At 35.0% G+C, this 5,289-nt stretch overlaps 1 long non-coding RNA gene across 1 annotated transcript; it reads left to right on the top strand.

Moving 5' to 3' along the window:
• Positions 1 to 247: 247 nt before the first annotated feature.
• Positions 248 to 3,108, top strand: LOC112679132 (uncharacterized). Its single transcript, XR_004816672.2, has 3 exons — positions 248 to 504; positions 1,753 to 1,816; positions 2,844 to 3,108. It is a non-coding gene; the product is annotated as an uncharacterized LOC112679132 (long non-coding RNA).
• Positions 3,109 to 5,289: the final 2,181 nt, after the last annotated feature.

Here is a 5,289-nt window from a genome sequence, read left to right as displayed (position 1 = left end):
TCGGTTTGGGGAAAGAGTGATACAAATCATTTCTGATGTGCAAGCATTCCTGAGCAATGCACATACTATTACCTGTTGGCATTTTTCTCTACCTGCTTGAGTGTACCTGTCAACTTTGAAAGAGGCAATAGCTGATTTTCAATGCAAGCTCATCTGCAAGCAGAGGCTCAGAAAGAAACTCTCAAATAGAGCTTTTACATAATTCCTGTTCCTACGGAAACCATTTTTGTTTTGTTTGAGCAAGAACTGACCCGTTTCTATCTTATGAAAGAGTGTGTGTGCACGTGTGCATTTTATTTTGCTTTTTGATCCTCAGACTATAATTATAAATCCTGATTCACTCATGTTGAAATGACATTAACTTGTATGTTTTCTCTATGTTTATTCTTTACTCAGTGAGACGGTGTGAATTGGAACCGAAGAGATGGGAGACAACCTTTGATATTATAAACATTTTAATTGTTTATTAATATAAATCGCTATGAATTTATTGAGGTCAGGAAGGTAAATACAATAGTATCATTGTGTTAATTTATTGATAAAGCATTCAATGAGAAGGTAATTATTGTAGGCTTCATTAAAAGAAGAAAACTTTTTATAAATTGTTCATCATATGTTTTTCTCCAGATTTACAAAACTACGTTGATGTTCACACAACTTCAAGTGCATTTAGTCAAAAGTTATTGTTTATCTTCTACATATTGTGTAATGTGAGGATCACTGCATAAATTAGACTTTTTTGATCCTAAAATTTCATTTCCCTTTCTTCCCTTGGGAAAAAAGCCCTGTTCAATTTTCAATGACCTTCCATAGAAATGTTAGTTTTTCCATATTGCTCATATCTCTGAATAAGGGAATCAGCCTCTTTCTATCTGTAATATAATATGTTTTAAAAATTGGTGGCTCCAATGTCAGCACATCATGGGGAAAAATAAATACAGCCAGTAATTTCTTTCTTTCTGAGACGTCTTCCAAAATGCAGAGTTGTGTCTCAGGGGCAAGTCTGGATTTATCTTTCTTTTTGATTATAAAATCCATGGAATTAGGAATAAGAAAATCATAAAATAATTGTGTATTATAGTGACAATTCTCTTTCTTTACTGCCCCACTTCCTACCAGTGTGCATGAAATAATTACCTCATTTTTCCTTATAAATAACACCTAGCAGCCTGGGAGGCATGGTTCATACTATTCGTTCTCAGGACTGTATCTCCTGTGGTTGATGCTGTGGGTACATGATGAGAGGGAGGCTCGTGCATCATTCAACTTGGCTGCCTCTCTAGTATGGCTGTCACTCAACAAAGAGCTTGTGTGATTAAAGCGCCAGCTCTCTGAAGGGACAAGAGAGCCCAACAGGAGTAAAGACCCAGGATGGGTTGGGTTTTCCCATGACTGTTCTGTCTCCGTTGTTTTTTTCCTAATCATCACTCCCACCGGGCAGTTTTGCCTATTGAGACAGTAACTAAATGATTCAAGAATTCTATCCAGTTCCTATCAGCAGTGGGCCCTGCACACAGTACCGGCTCATTAAAAAAAAAAAAAAAAAAAAAAAAAAAAAAAAAAAGGAATTCAGAAGAAACAAATGCAAACTTTTCCCCTCAGTTTCAGATATCACTAACAATGACGGCTCATGTTCAAAAGATAGAGATGCAAAGCACAGCTCCACAGTAGACCAAGTTATTTTTGTATAAACAACTTTAATAAATGCTTAAACAAATGTTGTCTTACAGTTGCATTCTCATTTTTTTACAGCTACGGGTATTCCACGCCCAGAAGAGTTTAAGTGACCCCACATTAGTCCCTCTTTTGACAAATTGTAAGATCTTAGTAAATATAAGCTATTATGTGTGTAAGAATGAGACTTTGGAAAATAAACCCTGCCCTGAAAGGACAATATTGATACTCCATCATGGGAGAAAATTAAAACCATGTATTAGAGGCTTAAAAGAGAATTCTAAATAAGGAAATCTGAAATTATTTTTTAAGAATGACTTTATTTTTTTAAATGACTTCGTCTTTGAATTTGAATGTATTGGATTCTTAAGGAGAGAATGGTCATAAATGATTATAAATGTCCAACTTTGGACATATTTGTGAAGGCCCAGCCCTTTCACTCTATAAGAGTATTTTTAAACTTCTGTTTATAGAACCATGGGTTTCAATATTGTTGCCTTGGCTCCTGACGACAGGAACTGGAGAACAGGGGTTAGGGAGATGATGCTTAAATGTAGGCAAGTAAAGTACTCAACATAGAAGAAAAATATTGAGAAGAATCTTGAAGTGGAATATGGTGCAAGATTTTTCTAAAGTATTTTTTATTATTAAAAAATAATATGTGATGATAATACAAAATGAGAGGCAGTTGGTAGGATAAGGTTGGAAGAGCACTGACTTCAGAGACAAAGAGACAGGGTTTGATTACTGTGATTATTACTTAAAAATATGCCAGTCCTAGGTAAGTTATTAAACCTGTAAAATTGCTTACTCAAGCACAGAACAGTAAATATTTCTAAGAACAATGATAACGAGTATACTAAGTGATACACGTGAACTTTTCAACACAGTGTATGGAACATCCAAGCATAAATCCTGCACTTTCTAAGACAGCCTTGTGAGGATGCTCAGCTGAGGTGAATATAGCAAGATCATAATCTAAATGCTATTTATGAATGTATAAAGTTAAGATTAGATTTAAATTATGAAAACCATGGCTAAGACTAGTAACAGAACAGTCCAACAATACAATGGTTCAACTTCTGATTTTTCAACTTTATGGGAGTGAGAAGATGATACCCATATAGTGGAAACTGCACTTTGAATTCTGAGTTTTGATCTTTTCCCAGGTCAGAGATATGAGGTATAATACTCTCATGATCCCGGGCAGCAGCAGCGAATTCTGGCTCCCAGTCAGCCACAGGATCACAAAGGTAAACAGGTGATACATTAACACCCAATCTGTATCCAGACAATCATCTTGTTTTCCATTTTCAATATAGTATTCAACAAATTCCATGAGATATTCAACTTTATGATAAAATAGGCTTTGTGTTAGATGATTTTGCCCATTTGCAGGCCAACGTGAGGGTTCTGAACATATTTAAGGTTCAATTTATGATGGATTTATTAGGATATAACCCCTTTGTACATCGAGAAAGATTCTGTATGCAAAATATTTTATTCCTTTTTTTTTTCAGACTAACATGTCTAAATGAAAGTAATTGCCCTCTTTAATGTGTGAATATCAATAAAAAGATGTACAAAAAGATGCTTTGGTATTGTTATTTGGAATATAGGAGGTAAGTGGCATGCTTTAATAAATATCCTGCTGCCATTTTGGAGAATATGAACATTTTAAAATCTCATGATTTGGGGCAGTAGAAGGTGCATGGCAATCCCTCATGAACCATCATGTTTCTGCAGCATTTAACATTATTAACAATTTCCATAAATTGCCTTTTCACATTCTAATATCTTCTCCAATTTCTCCTACAAAAATTGAAACTCTTTATCATCCCAACTGCCTATTTTCTCTCCTTTCACTTGGCATAATTAACATTGAGGAAAAAACAAAAACAACTGAGTGGATTAATGTCACTATAGGATTGTAGTCCCCAACTTCATTTGGGCCCTTGGTTATGACGAAGAAGCCTGTAATCTGCCTCTGTCTTGCTTCCTTTGGCAATTCCAGCTGAAATTATTCCAAAATTTCCCCAGTCTCATTAAGACATTTGTACCTCACGTTCATGTTTAGCAGATGTTTTTGACTTTTACTTCAGAGAAGAAGAAGATTTTTCTGTCACATGGGATAACAAGAATTCCAAATTTTTCATCCACCACCCACAAGTATATATCTACATCAAAAAACATCCTATTTTATTTTTCCTGTTTTAGAAGGCAAGTGTTATTCTGTGCTCTAAATATACCTCTTCAGAGACCTATCTCCCTATCCTTTAATTCTTTCTTTCATAATTCTTAAGGATATGAACAGTCTAAAATTAACAAAACAACAACAAAACAGCAAATAATCATTATCAAATTAATAGTGAAGTGATATGCAAGCATCACTGTTGCCCATTTTATCACCATTCGGTTACTATTCAATTCACTGTTGCTGGATGCATTTTCTCACCCATCACTGAAACTGCTATGGCTGGTTAAGAGATCCTTAGGGAAATGATGCCAAATCGATAGCTGGAAAGCCTAGGCCTATGTAAAAGGATTTTTGTTTTAGAAATAATATAAAAACTCATTCTTCCTTGTTTCTTAATTTAATTAAAAGGTTATGAACATTATGCTTCTAGGAAGATGGGATAAAAACACTTTTCTCTATTTCTTCCATTACAAACAACTAAAAACATTAAAAATAATTTATTAAATAAACACAAAAAGTCTATGAAAGCTAGAACAAAGATAGACTATGACTCAGCACCCACAAAATGACATAACAGTAATTTTTTGGAGTTTTTATTTTTGCCTCATAGATCTAAAACAGGAGCTGAAAAAGCTAGCAACCTGGAAAGACAGGAGCAGAAAAGAAAAGCCTCAATGAAAACTACTGTCTCTAGCCAAAGAACTAGTTAAGAGGCAGCTTAGTAAGACAGAGATGTCTTAGACATAATCACTCTAGCCAAACAACACAGAAAGAAAACTGTGGTTCCCCTCAATCTTTGTTAGCAAAGGGTAAGTGAAGAGCCTGGACTTCCACTTTCGTGAAGCTGAAATAAGGTGATCCAACTAGGGTAGTGTCAGAGAATGCCAAGTAGGAGCCAGAATTTTCTCACCAACCAGCAAGGTACTCCTCCCCATGGAGAGAGTAAGTGGAGAGTTAAGATATCACTATACTCCAAGGAGAATACTAATACATAATGTGTATATATATATATATATATATATATATATACACACATATCAACAAAATGCTGGAGGATGAAGAGAAAGTGAATCTCTCATAAAATGCTGCTGAGAAAATAAAATGGTACAGCCATTCTTCAAAAACAATTCAGCAGCTTCATAAAGAACTACAGTATAACCCCAAAATTGCACCCCTGAGCATTTATTCCAAAGAAATAACGACCTATGTTCAGACAAAAAGGTGTACACAAGCGTTTATAGCAGCTTTATTTGTTAATAGCTCCAAACTGGAAACAACTCAGGTTTCCACCAAAGCGTGAAACTTTGGTACATCCCTTTCATGGAATACTATTCAGCAATAAAAAACAACAAAATACTCATCTAGGCAACGGTCTGAGTGGATCTCCAAAGAAATGTGCTCTTTGAGAACTGGCTTAG

The sequence above is a fragment of the Canis lupus genome, chromosome 6 (genome assembly GCF_003254725.2).
Source record: "Canis lupus dingo isolate Sandy chromosome 6, ASM325472v2, whole genome shotgun sequence".
Classification (NCBI taxonomy): Eukaryota; Metazoa; Chordata; class Mammalia; order Carnivora; family Canidae; genus Canis; species Canis lupus.
Note: the sequence above shows the minus strand (reverse complement) of the source record. Positions and strands in the feature narration are given on the sequence as shown.